General features: G+C 52.2%; 1 protein-coding gene and 1 pseudogene across 4 annotated transcripts in view; one reads left to right on the top strand and one right to left on the bottom strand.

Moving 5' to 3' along the window:
• Positions 1-2,534: 2,534 nt before the first annotated feature.
• Positions 2,535-2,643, bottom strand: LOC120367248 (5S ribosomal RNA; annotated as a pseudogene).
• An 11,544-nt stretch (positions 2,644-14,187) lies between these two features.
• Positions 14,188-19,137, top strand: part of SLC6A6 (solute carrier family 6 member 6) — an 84,610-nt gene continuing 79,660 nt past the window's right edge. For 2 of the 4 annotated variants that reach the window (XM_074404093.1, XM_010336928.3), the window contains exon 1: positions 14,188-14,460. The gene's annotated coding sequence lies outside the window, so the exon portion shown is untranslated. Of the gene's footprint in view, positions 14,461-14,517; positions 14,687-19,137 lie in introns of those variants that run through there. The other 2 variants (XM_074404094.1, XM_074404095.1) reach the window with 1 other exon arrangement.

Consider the following 19,137-nt stretch of genomic DNA (forward strand, 5'->3'; position numbering starts at 1 on the left):
AAGTTTTGCCACCAAACTTGGTTTTTTGTTTTGTTTTGTTTTTCAGAACTTTTTGAATACAGAAATTGTGGATAGACGGTTCGCTGGACCATTATAATCCTTAGTGACTCTCAAGGTTGGCTGCATATGAGAGTGAGCTGAGGAGCTTCTTAAAGGCAGACTCTTGGGCCTCATACCACACCAGATGAATTTGTCTCAGGGGTGGGCCTGGGCATCTCTTTAAGAAGCTCCTAAGATGAGTTTGATGTGGACCCCAGGATGAACCACAGTTCTGTAGATTATGAAACTGGATGGGGTGGGGCCTCGCCACATAGAGTATCAGGGAAGACCTTCCCAAGGACAGGACCAAAGGATGGGCAGAAACTAGCCAAGCAAAGGGAGTCAGAATGTTCCCAGCAGAGGGAACAGGGAACACACAAGCTCCCTGTGGTCAGAAGGGAGGCAGCTGTGAATCAAAGGAACTGAAAGGTCCCCAGAGTGGCAGGAGCCTGGGAGCAAAGGGGACACAGCCCAAGCTGAGTTCTGCTTCTGTAGCTGAAACATGGACCCTTCCTGAGGGGGACATCTGTGTAAATAGGCAAATAGACACTTTCTTCCCAGAGAAAAGTAAGCAGCAGCCATGGTCCTTTCTTCTAGCCAGGGTAGGAGGGTACATCAAAATCAATGCGTGGGGCTGGGAGGAGACACAGATCCACTAACCTGATTTTTTTTTTTTTTTTTTTTAAGACAGAATCTCGCTATTGCCCAGGATAGATGCAGTGGCTAGATCTTGGCTCACTGCAACCTCTGTCTCCCTGGGTTCAAGTGGATCTTGCGCCTCAGCCTCCCAAGTAGCTAAAACCACAAGCATGTGCCACTTCACCCAACTAAATTTTTTATTTTTAGTAGGAATAGTGTTTCACCATGTTTGCCAGGCTAGTCTCAAACTTCTGACCTTAGGTGATCTGCCTGCCTCAGCCTCCCAAAGTCCTGGGATTACAGGCGTAAGCCACCACACCCAGCCTAACCTGATGATTTTATGGTGTTTTCATCTTTAAAATTATGTGGGTGTCTTTTAGTCAAACAAACTATTTCGCCACTGCCCCTATAACGGTTGGAGCAAAGTGGAGGTGATGTTTGGTGTCTGGAGATCTGGATCTCCCCAGACCTCCCTGGGACTCTATGGAACCCAGTTTGAAAACACCAGGGAACCATGACTCAGAGAGAGACCCTGGGATTGTTCAAGGTGCCCCCAGCCACACCGAACAGGGCTGGAGTCCCTCTCCCAAGAGATTGGCCTGGGCAGTGCCCCCCAGACTTTTAGCTGTCAGGTCTTCCTGCATAAATTTTCCTTTTGCTACAGCCCATCTGTTATGGGTCACATTGTGCTTCCTCCAAAAGATATGATGAAGTCCTAACCCTTGCTACCTGTGAATGTGACCTTATTTGGACATAGTGTCTTTGCACATGTAATCAAGTTAAGATGAGGTCATCAGGGTGGATCCTAATCCAATAGACTTGAGTCCTTATAAGAAGAGGAACATGTGAACACAGGGGCACAGAGGAAGATGGCTATGTGATGACAGAGGCCAGGAGTGGAGTGATACAGCTGCAAGCCAAGGAATGCCAGGGACTGAGGGAGACCAGATGCTAAGAAGAGGCAAAGATGGATTCCACCAGGAGCCTCAGAGGGATCTACCACCTTGGCCTAGGACTCCAGCCTCCGGACTGTGTGAAAACACGTGTCTGTGTTTTAAACCACCGGGTTTGTGTCACTTCAACACAGCAGTCCTGGAAAACAAACCCACCTCCTAAATCATTATTCATTTAATTTTTTTTCTTCAAACAGACTCACTTTTAAACAACGTGTACACGTTTTGCCAAAAAGTAAAGCTTCCATCACTGCCACAAATGCAAGACCACAATTTTTTCTATAAATAGATGATGCCTTAAAAATGCAGACAATGAAAACCAGCCAACCTAGCTGGCTGCAGGTGCTTGATGGCCTGATCTGGGAATGCTTTTGTTCAAAAAGGAGAGGAGCAAATGACCAAGGCGGTGAAGATGCCCGAGCACCTCGCTGAGGCTTCTCCTTGATTGAGCAACTGAATAAATGAGAATTGAAAAGAGAAAATATGTATTAGGGAAGTTATAGTTAACAATCATTTATCGTCTATTTTAAAGTAGCTAGAAGAAAAGAACTGAATGTTCCCAACACAAAGAAAAGAGAATTTTTTTTTTTTTTTTTTTTTTTTTTTTTTTTTTTTGAGACGGCATCTCGCTCTGTCACCCAGGCCAGAGTACAGTGGCACAATCTCAGTTCACTGCAACTTCCACCTCCCGGGTTCAAGCTATTCTCATGCCTCAGCCTCCTAAGTAGTTGGGACTACAGATACACGCCACCATGTCTGGCTAAGTTTTGTATTTTTAGTAGATATGGGGTTTCACCATGTTGGCCAGGCTAGTCTCGAACTCCTGACCTCGTGATCCACCTGCCTTGGCTTCCCAAAGTGCTGGGATAACAGGCATGAGCCACTGCACCCGGCCAAGCCAAAAGCCTACAGCACCTGGTATTCCCAGGCAGCCTCCCATCCAAGTACTAACCAGGCCTGACCCTGTTTAGCTTCCAAGATCGAGCGTGTTCAGGGTGGTATGGCTGTAGACTATGTTTTTTAATAGAGATGAGGTATCTCTATGTTGCCCGGGTTGGTCTCAAACTTCTAAGCGCAAGCAATCCTCCGGCCTTAGCCTCCCCAAATGCTGCATTACAGATGTGAGCTACTGTGCCAAGAGTCTGAAACTCTAACAAGCTCCTGAAAGCTTGTTATAGACCCAGGCTGTGGGTCCATAAGCCACAAAAGGAATCCTGAGAGTGCAGGGGAGAGGCTCGCAAAGTCTGGCCCCCAGACCAGCAGCTTCACCTGGGATCTAGTGAAAAAAGCAAAGCCCCAGCCCAACCCACACCTCGTGAATCAGAAACTCTGTTATGGGCCCAGGAATCCTACCTAAGAAGCCCTCCAGGGGCTTCTGAGGCAGCTGGCATTTTAGAACCACTGCTACAGGAGGTACCAGTTCTCAACCTTGGTGGCCCAGGAAAAAACTGAAAACATTCTGAGGCCTGGGGTCCCACGCTCAGAAATTCTATTTAAATGGGCATGAGGTGGTGGCGGCAGCTGCTGCTTCTTTTTCTTCTCCTTTCTCCTTCTTTAAGATAAACCTCTCCAGGCAATGTGAATGTCTCATCAGAGCCAGATCTTTGAGCTAGAGGGTGCTGGGACTCTGAGCATTCCGGTAGCCCAGACATCCCCAGGCAGGCCCGATTCCTCTGCATTCTTGCCTGGGGCCTCCCAGTGACTGCCTTCTTATATTTGGTTATTTTTCTCTCCGTCACCAAACACAACAATTCAAAATATTCCCAGCTCCCAGACCATAAACAAAGCGGGAGAGAGGAGCTCCCTTTCTGTTTTGTTCCCACTTATGGCCTGATCCAAGGCTGGCCTGATTGGGCCTTCGGGACTGGTCATCTGAGCTGGGGCGGGGTGGGCCGTCTCTCAGGCTGCCCCAGCTCCACTCCTGGATTCCCAGGATCCCTCAGCTCTAGGTGACCCCAGGTACCCCTCAAAGCCACTTCCCCAGGGAAACAGAGGTCAGCAAGTGATTGCATGACACAGAGAAATACCCAAAAGGTCCCTCTGATCTCTGGTTTCCAGCCTTGCCGGTAGATGTGTGGGCTCTGGGACTCAGATGTGTGTTCAGTTCCAGGCTCTGCCTCTTACCAACTGTGACTTTAGGCAAGGGATCAGCCCCAAATTGAGCCTTATTTTGTCCATCTGTAAAACGAGGATGGTATTAGAGCCCCGTCGAGGGTGAACGTGAAGGTCAGAGCCTGTACAAGGTGAGTGCTCATAATTATCACTGTCATTCTGATGATTTCTGCCAGGATGGCAAAACCAGCCAGAGTGAGCAAGAGGAGAGCCATGGAGGATGGTGGGAAGGAGGCACAGGAAGTTGCCCATCTGGATCTCAGGTGCCTGACCTGGGCCTGGGTGTGGAGTGTGGGAAGGGAAGAGACAGGTCCAGGGGCATCCTAGACAGGCCCTGGGGAGGAGAGAAGCTAATACCCTCATTGGGCAGGTGGCACTGAGGGTGGAGGTGACTTGTCCCACGGGAACTTGAACCTGGTCTCTAGAGGCATTATCATCCCTCGTGCTTTGATGCTATTTGTAGCCTTTAAGCCTGTTATTCTACACTTGTGTATTGAAAGGCTCAGGCCCAGCACTTTCCTTATTTGACAAATGTGTTGTCCTCTATGGGTCAGTGATCGAGAAAACCACTGGGATGACACCAGGACACCCCTGACACTGGCAGAGTTCTACCCCGAGATGACAAATGTTGCAAATACTGTCTCAGTGTTGAAAAGTTACATGTCAGGCTAGTATGCTGTTAAGTACAAGCTACCCTGCCCTCCCACTTTGGTGTGCTTATTTTCATGGTGAGCTAGAGGCCAGCTTAGAATGTAAAATTCCCAGGCTCCTTGGAGCCGGATTCTGCAAGTGGTGGCTGGGGAGTGCCAGCCCCCATCTGAGGCCCTGGCCTGTGGCCTTCCCCTCACCCCTCTTCTCCTGCCATTCCCAGCTCTGTCATCCCCCTTGAGCAGCTCTGGGCCATACAGGGGGACAACCCACCTTCCATTCAAGCTCAGCCCCCAAGCACAGCCCCCTTGTCCACCCTTAAGCCTGAGTAAACACCAGTGCACCTCTCCACTCTCAGCAGAATGAATGGGGGAAAGGCCCACGGGCAGGGAGTCTGGGGCCTGGGGTACCCAGGGCTCAATTTGGAAGCTGGAGGGCTCTGGCTCAGGTTGGGCATATCCCTTGGACCCTGTGGAATGTGTATATGACCTTGTGGGAAGGTGTGCAGCCACAAGAGGGGGTCCTCTTGGAACTCATAAGTGTGGGCTCTTCTGTCTGGGGTCTAAGAGTAGTCCTAGTGCCTTCTGCACAGTGCCAGTGCAGAGCCAAATGCAGGAAAGGGCTGCTCATGGAAAGACACGCAATTTGGGTTATTATTATTATTTTATTTATTTATTTATTTTGAGACAGAGTCTTGCTCTTCTTGCCCAGGCTGGAGTACAATGGCATGATCTTGGCTTACTGCAACCTCTGCCTACCAGGTTTAACCTCTGCCTTTCTCCTGACTCAGCCTCCCAAGTAGCTGGGACTACAGGCACAAGCCACTATGCGCAGCTAATTTTGTATTTTTAGTAGAGACGGGGTTTCACCATGTTGGCCAGGCTGGCCCCGAACTCCTGACCTCAAGTGATCCACCCACCTTGGCTGGGTGCTGGGATTACAGTGTGAGCCACTGCGCCCGGCCCCGTGTTATTATTGATGGTAACATGGAAAGCCTCCAAGGCTGGCCGTACGTGTGGCAGAGAAAACAGGAACTCGCAATCCGGAGAAGGCGTCAATATTTACTGAGCTCCTACTGTGTGCCAGGCACTGAGCCAGGTGCTCACAGATACTCTCTCATGGACCTCTCCTACTAGCCTGGATGGAGGCTGTTAGTATGGAGGTTCCAGATGGAGGAAGCTGAGGCGTAGAGAGGATGAGCCACCCTACCCAGGCCCAGACAGTGGAGCTAGGATTTGAATCCAAGTGTATCAGACGCTAAGCTATGGGCCCTGCTCCTTTTCATAGGCCAGAGGAGCAGCAAAAGCTAAGAGGTGACGACAGAGCCGCAGAGATGGGGCAGGAAGGAGATTGCCACACAGCCAGGGGGAGGGTGAAAAGGGCGTCTGGTTTTGGAAACGAGCCCAAAGACCTCTGTCATTTAGTGTGTGACCTGACTGACAAGATGTGGGACGGCTGCCTGCAGGGACCCAGATTTTCCTTACGGATGGTCTAGGGAAGTAAGAAGAAAAAAAATCTTCACTTGGGTTATAATAACCTTTTGTTTGAGCCAAATTTTGCCCAGTCCAACTGCCTTGGAGCACAGTAATAATTCTGCCGTCACTGGCTCTCACTGTTCGTGCTTACGACACACAGGCAGAATCTGTTTGTTCAGCCTTCAGGCTTTAATGTCCTGCAGTGTCCATGTGCTCAGCTCATGACCACCATGCATGACTTGGGACTTCTCAATGGGACCAAGAAGTCTCTGACATGTGATTTCCTGGAAAGCACATAGGAGTTCGGCCCAGACCCAGACTTGAAAGCTAACTTGCTATGTGACTGTGGACAAATCACTGAACCTTTCTGGGCATCAATTACCTCGAACATAGAGGGAAGGTGGACACCCACCCCCAAAGTACCAGCATCCCAGAATGCAATGTATTCAGATAATAAGGGAGTTTTTCTCTTTTCTTTTTGTTATTTTAAAAATTGATATGTAATAGTTGTGCGTATTTTGGGGGTCCATGTGATATTTTGATAACCTGCATATGATATGCTATGATTAAATCAGGGTAATTGGGATCTCCATCACCTCAAGCATTTATCCTTTCTGGCCAGGTGCGGTGACTCACACCTGTAATCCCAGCACTTTGGGAGTCCAAGGCAGCCAGACCACTTGATGGCAGGAGTTCGAGACCAGCCTGGCCAACACAGTGAAACACCGTATCTACTAAAAACACAAAAAATTAGCCGGGCGTGGTGGCAAATGCCTGTAGTCCCAGCTATTCAGGAGGCTGAGAAAGGAGAATCGCTTGAACCTGGGAGGTGAAGGTTGTAGTGAGCCGAGATCGTGCCACTGCACTCCAGCCTGGGCAACAGAGTGAGACCCTGTCTCAAAAAAAAAAAAAAAAGTAAATAAATTAATTTTTAAAAATAGAAATAAATAAATGAATAATAAATAAGAATAATAAATAAACAAGAAATTCCAAATCTCCAGCCCCACCCCAGACCTGCTGAGTGAAGTTTGTATGTTAACACATCCCGCTGTGAGTATGTGCACTGTTCAGTGGAAGCCGGGCTGAAAGGTCACCTTGGCTAACCTCATGCCACAGATGGGGAGACTGAGGCAGAGGGAGGTGGAGTTTCTTCAGGCTTACAGAGCCACTAATGATCCACTCAGGGCCTGGAACCAGGTCTCTCCAGCGGAGATGGGGAGGGGAGGGGGCTCTCGTGGATGGAGCCGAATGCACAGTCTTAAGGACTGTCCCCTTTCCCCACAGCTACATAAGTGGTTAGCTTTGCGGTTTGTGGAACGGGGTGGTAGTGTAGGGGGCAACTGCAGGCAGCTCCAGCTCCATTCATTCAGCAGAATTTGTTGGACATCTGCCATGGGCCTGCGCACTGCCGTAGGCCCTGGGGACACATGAAGTGGGCAGTTTAGTGTGATAACAGACATAAATAGGTCAATATGTAAATGATCAAGGTCCACTCATCCCTTATCCAAGTTAGAATGAGAATAAAACGAGGCGATGGCTCAAGGCTGGTGCAGGGGAGGGAGGAGGCGGCTGGGGCTGCCTGAGACGTTGGGGTCCGGGAAGGTCTCTGGGGGTGAGACACTGGAGCTGAGGCCTAGAGAAGAGGAGCTAGTCCTAGATAGGACTCAGGGAAGTGCCCAGGGCAGGGCAAGGCAGGAGCAAAGGCCCTGAGGCAGAAAGAGGCAAGCATGGAGTTGGAGGGGAAGCTAGGGGCCTGAGAGGCTAGGGGTGAGGGAGGCAGAGGAGTGTGTCCGAGGTGCAGGTAAGGGGTATCTCAGGGGCTGCCAGGAATGTGGCTTAGTGGTGGCGTGGTGGGGGCCATGTGGTGCTTCAAAGCAGGAAGGAAGCCTGAGTGGGTCTGGGGGTTTTCCTTAGGATTTTTACTGAGTTCTACACTTCCTATGGTAAAACAGGAAACTTGAGAGCACACACCAGTGTGGCCTCCCCCAAGTCAAGGTGGAGCCCCTTCCCATCCCTCAGGTTCTCTCACGACTTTCCGATGAACCCCACCTCACCCCACCTCACCCCACCGCCACCCCCAACCCCAATCCCCACCCCACCTCACCCGCAGGTCTGTGGCTCTGGTTTCTCTCACTGGGCTCGGTGTTTTGGAGACACCCCTCTGCCCCCTTAGTTTGGAGCCTCTCATAGCCCGTTTCTTTTTTTTTTTTTTTTTTGAGACGGAGTTTCACTCTTGTTACCCAGGCTGGAGTGCAATGGCGCGATCTCGGCTCACCGCAACCTCCGCCTCCTGGGTTCAGGCGATTCTCCTGCCTCAGCCTCCTGAGTAGCTGGGATTACAGGCACACGCCACCATGCCCAGCTAATTTTTTTGTATTTTTAGTAGAGACGGGGTTTCACCATGTTGACCAGGATGGTCTCGATCTCTTGACCTCGTGATCCACCCGCCTCGGCCTCCCAAAGTGCTGGGATTACAGGCTTGAGCCACCGTGCCCGGCCTAGCCCGTTTCTTTTCACCTGTGAGTTGTAGTCTTTCCATTCTCCTACTGATAGATACAGCCAAGGCTATTTCCATTTTGGACTTTATGAATACCACTGCCATTCACAAGTCTTTGGGTGAGGGAACATTTTCATTTCTCTCTGGCAAATGACCCGGGCGTGCTCATAGTGGTATGTTTAATTTTATAAGAAACTTATAACCTTATCAAAAACTGCCAGAGGAACTGGGCGTGGTGGTGTGTCTATAGCCCCGGTTACTTAGGAGGCTGAGGTGGGAGGATCACTGGTGCCCAGGAGTTCGAGGCCGGTTAGGCAACACAGCATTTTTTATACAATTTGTCCCAGAAAGAAGAAAAGAAACCACCAAATTGTTTGCTGCAACGGCTATATGCCCTAGAGAGTCCCAGGAGTCGAGATGGGCTGCTGGGCAGGAGAGGAAGCCAGGGAGGAAGGCGGCCCCTGCAGTAAGCCAGAAGGGAGAGAATGTGGCCTGGCCTGGGGTGGCTGTGAAGCTGGAGAGCATCTGTCTGCAGTGTTACCGGATGAATAAATGTGCTCTGAGTCCTCAGGCCCCTGCAGGGCTGGCTCCAGCACTGACACCTTCCCTGTCTGTCCAGCTCTGGGGTAGTTTTGCTGTGCCCACTGAAGGAGAAAAGGAAGTGAGCCCAGGCACTTGCCGCCCACAGACCACATCCTGCAAGGGTTTCCTGGGGTCCACTGTGCTCCAGGCCCCATTCTGGGACAGCTTGGCATCCCTGCCTCCTGGGTGCTCCCTTTCTGGGGCTCCAAGTTTCACAGAGACCAAGGCTGCAGGAGGGCAATGAGCAAAGTGCTTGGCAGTGGGGAGCAGCAAGGGTGAAGGCCTGGAGGAAGGAAAGCCTGGAGCACACAGGTGGCAGGGGTGGAGGGGGGCCCCTGCTTTCCAGAGGGGGTCCGTGTGGCAGGGACCTGGCTCGATGCTTCACATCAACCGTCTCCACTCACTCCGCTCAACAATCTGCAGCAGAGGGGTTATGATTAATCAGGCTGTACGAATCGAGAAACCAAGGCACAAAGAGCTTACATTATTCACTCCAGGTCACACAGCCCATGAGAGATGGAGCTGAGATTTGCAAGCAGGCAAGAGGAGGGTGGTGGGCAGGAAGCAAATCCCTGAAGGCCCAGATGCTCTGACAAAGGCTCTGCAGCCACCTACACACCCAGAGATGTGGACACACTGCAGTGTGCCAGGAGATGCCGGCCAGGCCAGGGAGGTAGCCCCTCAGCAGCCCCACCGCTGACCCTTGGTCTCTTCAGGGCTGCTTCCAGGATGATGTTCTGAGAGTTGTAAGAGGCCGGCCAGACGATCCTTGATCCCCAGCAGGATCCCTGAGCTGGCCTGGTGGCCCAGCGTGGGCTGCACCTCTCACAGACATCGCAACAACTCTTGTTGGTGGCCTGATAGATGAGACAAACTCTTCCCCAGCAAGGGACGAGAGATTTTGTTCAAAGTCTTGGATCGATTTTATTTTACTTTTGAGAGCTGCTGAAGAAAGTATCGTCAAGTAGCCTTTGAAAATCCCATTCACTGTTTTTAAGTGGACGGCTGTAGACTACAGTCTGAAAATCAGCCCTCCAGGAGCTCTGTCTGGCAATCGATTTTCATTCTTGAAATGAGAAGAATTAGTCCCAGTGGAATTTCAGCCTTGTCTGTGGTTCTGAGGGGAACCTCTGCCTGGCTTTCCCTGAAGCTCCCTCTTTGTTGCCAAAGCTTCTCATTTCCCTTGTTGCTCAGTTATCTTCGAGAGGGCAGGGTGCACAAAGTGTACCATGGGTCTCAAATGCAGGCCCCTGCAGCGGCCCGTAGGTGACAGAAAGGAACAAACTAGCCAGGAGGGAACTGTGGCACCCTGGGGAGCCCATGCCCTCATGTAAGAGGGTGGCGAATGCCCTTCAGCTCCAGGACATTGTAGACAGGTGGGTAATGGGCACAGGAGGGGTGGCCCCATTTTGCTATATTTCAAGAGAAACCAGGCATTCGGATTTTGTCGTTGTTGCCATTGTTGTTTGGAGACAGGGTCTTGCTCTCTCGTCTGGGCTGGAGTGCAGTGGTGTAATCGTAGCTTACTGCAGCCTTGACCCCCTGGGCTCAAGTGATCCTCTTGCCTCAGCCTCCCAAGTAGCTGGGACCACAGGCATGCGCCACCATACCTGGCTTTGGGAGGCTGAGGAGGGCGGATCACAAGGTCAGAAGTTCAAAACCAGCCTGGCCAACATGGTGAAACCTGGTCCCTACTAAAAATACAACAATTAGCTGGGCGTGGTGGCGGGCGCCTGTAATCCCAGCTACTCGGGAGGCTGACGTAAGAGAATTGCTTGAAACCAAAAGGCAGAGATTGCAGTGAGCTGAGATCACGCCACTGCACTCCAGCCTGGTCAAGAAGAGGAAAAACTCCATCTCAAAAGAAAAAAAAAAATAATTTTCGTAGAGATGGAATCTTACTTTGTTGTCCAGGCTGGCTAGAGTTTTTAAATGTGAAATCTCCAAGTTTTTATTCACAGAAATTAACTTCAAACACATTAAAGTTCAGTGATGGCCAAAGAAGTGCATCTGGGAGCTGGATTCGGTTTAAGGCCCCAGTTCGAGACCTCTCTCCTCACAATGGCTCAGTGAGGCAGGGTCTTATTTTATCTCATATTACAATGAGGAAACTGAGGCTCAGAGAGCAGGCCAGCAGGCCCAAGCCACACAGCTGGGAAGCCATAGAGCTGAGGTGGAGTGAGGGTCTGTGGCCCCTGCTCTGAGCTCTGTCCAACCTGTGCCTGTCCCTAGCTTTGGCACCCGCTCCTCTCGGTCCCCAACCCTGGTCTGACCATCCCGTTTCCACCTCATCTGCCACCTCTCCCTGGGGCTGAAGTTGGAGCTCTTCTTATCTCCTCCTCCTCCTCCTTTCTTTCCTTGGGGCTGGGTTTTTTGTCTGGCAATCACCACCCAGAATCCACTCATTAAAGATTGTAACTCTTGATTGGAGCCAAGTGGCCTAGGTTTGAATTCTAGCTCTACTATTTGCCTGCTGAGTGACCTTGGGCAAGTTACTTAACTGCTCTGTGGCTCAGTTTAGCCTTCTATAAAATGGAAGAAATAATCGTACCAATTTCATAGGGGTGTTGTGAGGATGAAAAGGGTTAACTTACATTAAAATGCACTTAACTGTACACGGTATATAGTTCAATGCCAAAGAAAAGTATGTTAAAATAAATGCATCAGGCCGGGAACGGTGGCTCACGCCTGTAATATCAGCACTTTGGGAGGCCGAGGTAGGTAGATCACGAGGTCAGGAGTTCAAGACCAGCCTGACCAACATGATGAAACCCCGTCTCCATTAAAAATACAAAAATTAGCCAAGTGACCTGTAATCCCAGCTACTCAGGAGGCTGAGGCAGGAGAGTTGCTTGAACCCGAGAGGTAGAGGTTGCAGTGAGCTGAGATCACACCACTGCACTCAAGCCTGAGCAACAGAGTGAGACTCCATCTCAAAATAAATAAATTAAATTAAATTAAATTAAAATGCAGCAAACACTTATTGAGTACCTACTGAGTGCCAGGCCTGTGATAGATTCCAGATTCAGTGGGGGCAGAAGGAACAGATCCCATCCCTCATGGAGCTGATAACTAGATAGATGGTTCACTGGTGTGTCCTGTGCCAGCACTACCTGCACAAGGCTCTGCTGGTCTATCTGGAGGTCAAAGGATCCCATGGGCCTTTCCAGATTGCAGCTCTGAACACACAGCTCCTCCTGCCTCCTGCAGCCACTGCCCTTGCTCACTCTCTCAGACCCTCAAGCCCAGCCCTGCTAACGACAACCTTGTTCTCAGGGCTCTGCCACAGCAGGTGCCTCTACTAGAACTTGCTTCCTCTCCCACCAGTTTCACTGCTCTTGGCTTAGTCAAAGCCTCTTTTTGGTTCAAATCTCGCCCCCAGAGTCCCCTCCCCGTGCTAGGAACTGCCCCTTTTCCATCAGCCTTTGCATCCTGTGCGACCACACATGCACAGAGCGTCTGAGAAGTTTTTGCTTGCCGTCTGTTCCTGCAGCTCATGAGGGAACCTCATATCTGAAGCAAAGGATATGGGAAACTCAGTCACTCCTCTTCCTCAGCTTCCATTTTCTCACCTATAAAAGGGTACAGTGACTCTGAACTCAAAGGAGAGTGCTCAAGTTGCCAGAAGCAGATGTCACATGGGCCACTGGGACCCTAAAGGCACTACTGGTTCCCAGGTGCTTCCTGGAAGAAGGGGCACCCACCTGGGCCAGCAGAGAAGGGGTGGGGGAGGCCGCCAGAGGCACGCAAGGAAGGGCATGTGCCCAGTGGTCTGGGTCTGGCTTGGCTGGAGCCAGTGTGAGAAGCGCCTGCTGGAAGGTCAGGTTGCAGTACAGCATCAGGGGCCTGCAGGAGGACACCAGAGAGATACTGTGACTTTGGGATGCTCCTTAGCATCCCAGGGCTGCACAGGGAGAGCAGCTGCAGAGCCCTTCCAGGTGGGTGTCCTGGCCTGAGTGGGGGCGGCTGTTGGACCAGCCTGTGTGGTATTTCTTCTTCTTTTTTTTTTGAGACGAAGTCTCACTCTAGTCACCAAGGCTGGAATGCAGTGGCCCCATCTCAGCTCACTGCCTCTGCATCCTAAGTTCAAGCAATTCTCCTGCCTCAGCCTCCTGAGTAGCCGGGATTACAGGCACCCGCCACCAGGCCCGGCTAATTTTTGTACTTTTAGTAGAGACAGGGTTTACGCCATGTTGGCCAGGCTGGTCTCGAACTCCTGACCTCAGATAATCCGCCTGTCATGGCCTGGGATTACAGGCGTGAGCCACCGTGCCCGGCTGGTATTTCCTCTTTTATAAATGGTGGAAGGATCCGGCTCTCTCCTCCCACCTTCTAGGTTCAGAGAGAGAATGAGGGGAAAGGAGAAAGCTGGGGTTTGGGGTTCTCACAGTGTTTCCCTCTCATGCTGCCAGGGCGGGGCGGTGGAAAATGGTCCCTGAGGGCCCGTTCATTCAAATAAGGACAAGAATAATGGCACACTCCCCATCTCCATTTAAAAATAGTCACATTAGCTGACACTGGCTTGGCACTTCCTAGATGCCGAGCGTGTTCCGAGCTCTCTGCGCTGTTAACCTTGGATCATCATAACAGCCAGAGGAGACAAGCGTCTATTTTCCGTTCCATTTTCTAGATGAGGACACCGAGGCACAGAAAGTATGAGTCACTTGCCCAGGGTCACGCAGCCATGGCAAGGCCAGGATTCTGGATCTCTGTACCTGAGTTCACACCACAAGCTCAGGCCGCCCTCCCGCCGCTGGGGAGGGCTCGGTGACCGTGCCCACTTTTCGGAGGGGCATACCGAGTCTCTCAGAACGTTGACAGTGGAGTGCGAGCCCGGTCTGGTTTGCACCTGGCTGCTCCTGGAGCCCGGGGCCTCATTCTAGGAGCCTGGCGGGGAGGCAAGCAGTGGGGTTTGGAGGCTGCTGCGAAGGCGGGGTGGAGGCGAGGCGGGTCGGGTCGGGTCTGCCCTGCTCTTCTTCCGCAGGCAGGAGGAGCCCAGGGCGGGCTGCCGCACCTGGCAACAAGGGTCGGCGGCGCGGCATGAGGGTGTGCGCGCGCGCTCGGCGAGCCCGGTTCTTTGTGTGTCCGAGCCCATGCGCGCGTGCGTGTATGCGTGTGTGTGTGTGTGTGTGTGTGTGTGTGTGTGTGTGTGCGCGCGCGCGCGCGTCCGCGTGTCCGCACTTGGGGCGGGGCTGGACGCCCAAGCCCCGCCCAGGCCCCGCCCCCGGCCCGGCCGAGCTGGTATTTTTCCACCCAGCAGGATGGGTGATGCTGAGAGCTGCCTGCTCAGACAACAGACACGCGAGGTCAGGAAGAAGCCGCTTATAAATTACCGCTTCCTTCGCGCCGCCGCCAGCGCCGAGCCCCGAGGACCGCGAGCCCAGAGGCTGAGCCGCGCCAAGAGGGAGTGCGGGGCATTCACCCCGCGGGCCAGAGAGCGAGCGGGCAGGCAGACCCCCGCCGGCGGAACCCGGCGCAGCCGAGCGGAGCGCGGGCGGCGCCGCAGCCACCCCAGGTACCTGAAGGACGGGGAGCCGGGCGCGGAGCCGGCGCTGCCCGCCGTCTGCAGCCCCTCCCCATCCCGGCGTCGCCGCAGTCCCGGCCTCCTCCCCTCCGCGTGCTCCCATCCGGCGCCCCTTTCACCACCGCGGAAGGGACAGAGGGTCGCCTGCTCAGTCCCCCTGGCGGGGCTGTTATTGTTTCCTTGGCGAAAGGGCTCCGGCTCCTGGTGCGGGCGGCAGGTGTGTGTGTGTGTGCGTGTGTGTTGTGTGTGGTATGTCTGTGTGTCTGTCTCCGTCTGGATGCCTACATGTGCCTCTGTGTCTCTGTGTCTGTGTGTTTCTGAGGGTGGCTGTTTCACCGTATCCCCAGCAGCGTGCACATGTGTGTCCCGGTGCATGTCTGCTGTTCTCTGTGTGCTGGACTCTGTGTGTGTGTGTGTGTGTGTGTGTGAGATACCTGAATGTGCTGTGTCTTTGGATGTGTGCTCTTATGTGTCCCCGTTTGTGTCTGCGTGAATCTGTGTATCGGTGGCTGAGTCTTCCAGGCCCTGGCTCTGTGCACGTGCATGTCCCTGAGTGTGGTTGTGTCTCCAGGTCCCTGGTTGTGGGCACTTAGGGGTCCTCGGCTGTACCCAAGAGGGTATCCCCAGGACCTAGAGGGTCGAATGGCCAGAGCTGGTTCTCCAGGTCAGGCACTGAGGAGAGGTGATAGGGCAGCATAGCTCCATAGGTGCTGCCCAGGTGGCGTGCAGGTGGCAGTGCCAGTGCCCAGCAGTCCTGAGTGGTGGGACCAAGGCCCGGAGGGGCAGCCAGGGGGTAGCGGACAGCCGGCAGGGCCAGAAGGACACTTCCTCCTCCAGACTATTTCCCTTTCTTCTGTGGGTTCCTCTTTCAAGCAGGAGATCCTCGTCCCCCTCCCACTAGGGAAGCCACACAGAGAGAATTCCAGGGACCTCCTCCTACTGCCCCAAAGCTTCAGCCTGGACTTCAGCCTGGACTGGAGAGGAGACCTGTGGGTGGCTCTACCAGGCAGGGAGGCGTGTGCCGAGCAGGGCCACTGGCCTGGCTATTTCAGTCACTCCTGGGCCTTTGCCAGATCCCGGCCTCCCCAAGACCAGCCCCAAAAGCTTGGGAGGCAGCCTGGGCCCCCATTTCCTGCCTGGGGAAATAAATCAGCTCAGTAACTGCCCAGACACTTGAATGGAGGGTCTTCGGGCTGAGGTTTAGTGGCGCGTGGCTCCATTTGGACCTCAATAAATTGGCTCCCGCTTTGGCACAGCTGACGTTCAAATAAATGTTACCGAGGAGATCTTTTTAAAATTTCTTTGTAATTTTTTGTTGGCTACAAGGAAAGGGATCTTGTCCAGAGTCTCCTAGCCAGAAGGAGTTTATTTTTATGAGAGAGAGAACGGGTGAGTGCTTAGCAACCACCTGCCTCCCTCTCGACCAGGGAGTCACCCAGGGAGTGTGGGGTGGGCATGAGGTGGTGGGGGGGAGGAATTTCATTAAGATGGTTTGGGAGAGATGTTGGAGAGGGCCTGGCATGGCTAAGAACCCCCAATAGGGTGGGATTGGTAGAATGGTGGGAGGTGTTAGGCCTGGCTTAGCCCCGGTTGACCTTGGGTAACCTTTTTTGGGCCTCAGTTTCCTTACCTGTAAAATGGGTGGGGCAGACTGGTTATAGAGCAAACCCTGGACCAGAGGTAGGAGCTTGTCCCCAGGGAACTGATTTAAGTCCTGTGCTGTGTTTTAATGGGCGGGTGACCTTGGTTGATTCCGTTGGTTTCTTTGAGCCTCGGCTTGGCTGTCTGGGCAGCAAGGACGCCAGTGCCGGCCTCACTACGTCCTTGAGGGGATTGCAGGAGATGGTAAGCTGCAAAGCTGGCCTCAGCTGTAAAGGGGATTGAGGTCCTTGTGGTAAGCTGTAAAGCCGGCCTCGGCTGTAGAACTGCTGATTAGAGGGTGTCACGAGGTCCTGGGTCACTGTGGTGTATGGCAAGGGCCAAGGTGCATTCTGGAGCCTTTGTCCTCTAGGGACACCCTTGTACTAACCCATGTCTCAGCTGCAATCATCCTCCCCCACCTCATTCCTGTCACCTCAACTTGTGCTGATTGGGCCACATCTGCTTTGCAGAGTCCGGAGGCCGGGTGAGCAGTATCCATTTTATAGATGGACAAACTGAGGGCCACCTAAGAGGCTTTGCCTTGAGTAGACAAAATTCAGTTTCAAAAGGCTTTCCCTAGTTCAGCTGTGAGTTTTGGCCCCATGGGGCTTTTGTCACTGATATCCTGGGGAGTTGAAATTGAACTGGGGCCTGGGGAAAATGAGGGACACAAAGGTGCCCCAGTCCTCAGGCAGGAGAGTGAGCATAGGGGACCCATTTGCACCTTGCCTCTGTCCCTAGTTGGTCATTCTTTCTTCTTTGTGCCTTCCCGCAAGCCCTGCTACCCATCCTGCTGTGGGGGTCAGCCCTCCACGAGGCAGTCCAGGTTCTGGGGACTGTGTTTTCTAACCTGAACTTGTCCGCCTGTCAGTTTGTCAAAGGATTTGGGAGCTGTACTTCTGAAAGTCTTTCCAAAGGTCCTGAATGATAAGACACTTGTGAGTCATTGAACACATTCCCGTATATAGAAAAGAGCTGAGAAATAAATTAAAAGGGCTCCCCGAATGCAGCTCAGCTGCAGCCAGCAGGTGTCTGCCTGGGAATTGGGGTTGGCATGGAATCCCAGGGCCACCCTGGCAGGTACATGCCTATCCCCCACTTCTGCAGAAGGTCATGAGCAAGTTAGATTCTTTGGGGCTGCATCTCACTTTCCTGTGTTTGCCAGCTTGGCCAGAGCGGTCATTTGAATTTATGGGTTGTGGGGAGGAGCTGTGGATCTGCAAATGCCTAGGGAAGTCTTCAAGTGAGAACGAGAGCTCTTTTTTAATGTGCCTCATTTAGTTGGTTAATAGACCTTGGTTAAGGTCAGCTCTGGGCTGGCACTGGGTTCAGGGCAGAGTATTGGCTTTCTAGGAGCTCCTGTCCCAAAGATAGAAGCATGTGGTAGCTGCAGTGGCCATTACCACCCATAGGGTACAATGAAGAAGACCCAAGGAGTGGCTGAGTGTGCAGTGAGGGTGGGGTAGTAGGCAGGAGGCACTTTTGCTTCTTAGAGGATGCAGTCTCGGAGTTGCCGTTGCCTGTGGGTAGAGAAACAGGATGGGCTGGCATTCTCAACAGGGGGCAGAGCAGCTACAAGGGCACCATGGTGTAAAATAGCCAAGCATGTTTGTAGAACAGGTTCCTTGCTTCCTGGCTGGAGAGAGGAATAGGAGCCAGATGGTGGGTGGGTGGGGGGTCTTTTTATTTTTTATATATAAAAATAGAGACAGGGTCTTACTAAGTTGCCCAGGCTGGTCTTAAACTCCTGGGCTCAGGCAATCTCCTCGCCTCTCAGCCTCCCAAAGTGTTGATTATAGGTGTGAGCCACTGTGCCCAGCTGGAGGGCCTTGAATGTTGTGTAAGTGGGCTTGGGCTTTCTCCTGAGGGCAGCAGGCAGAGAAATAGGATCATACTGAGTTTAGGGATAGTGAGGGAGAAGCCAGTCAAGCCTGGAGACCAGGAGACCCCTGATGATAAGTGAGGAACAGAGCTGGGGTCCTGGAGACTGAGAGTCACCAAGCCAGTATCAGGAAGGGCACAAAGCATTTTCTGTACCAGTGAGTCTTGCCCTGAACTCTTTCTGTAAACATGATGTTGAAGGCCTGAACATGCCATTTAACAGATACACAGGCCATTAACTTGCTGGCTTTGACTTCCCTGAAGCATACAGCTCTAGTGTGTCTCTAGGTGAGTTATGCCTGTCCTGGCCGGGGCTACGGAGTTTCCCTTCCCGCCTCACCTGGTCAGAGGCTTCATTTGGAAACCTGGGCAGAGGCTGCTGCCAAGGGTGGGAGTTAGGGGTATGAGAGGGAAAGCAGAGAGACTGAGGAATTGCTATTTTGTTTCTAAAGCTGTAGCTTACCGTGGCCGACCAACTTTTTCTTGGAAAAAACCAACATACAAATAATAAACCATTTAAAACAAAAGAATGAGGAGGGAATGGTGAGGGAGGCATGTGGGACTGCCCTAACTGTGGTCAAGCATCAGAATTGCCTGGGATACTTAAAAACAGACAAACAAACAAACACATTCAGACTCCCAGACCCAGCCTGGACATACTGAATCAGAACCCCCAGGTGGTGTGGAGCCTAGGAATCTGTATTTTTAATGTTTTTCTTGTGAATCTTTAAGACAGGGTCTCACTTTGTTGCCAAGGCTGGAGTGCAGTGGTGCAATCACAGTTCACTGCAACCTTGATCTCCTGGGCCTAAGCAATCCCCCCACCTCAGCCTCCCATGTAGCTGAGACTACACCTCCAGGCTAATTTTTGTATTTTTTTGTACAGATGAGATTTCACCATGTTTGCCTGGGCTGGTCTCGAACTCCTGGGCTCAGGCGATCCTCTCACTTCAGATGATTTTTTTAAAAATATTTTTAAATTAAGGTATGATTTACATGCAGTGATATGCAAAGATTCTGTTACAGTTTGATGAGTTTTGACAAATGTATACACCTGTGTAACCACCACCCAAATCAAGATATAGAACATTTCCAGCACCTCAGAAAGTTGTCTTGTGCTCCTCACCTCACAAGACAGCTACTTTC

Source organism: Saimiri boliviensis, chromosome 8 (assembly GCF_048565385.1).
Source record: "Saimiri boliviensis isolate mSaiBol1 chromosome 8, mSaiBol1.pri, whole genome shotgun sequence".
NCBI lineage: Eukaryota > Metazoa > Chordata > Mammalia > Primates > Cebidae > Saimiri > Saimiri boliviensis.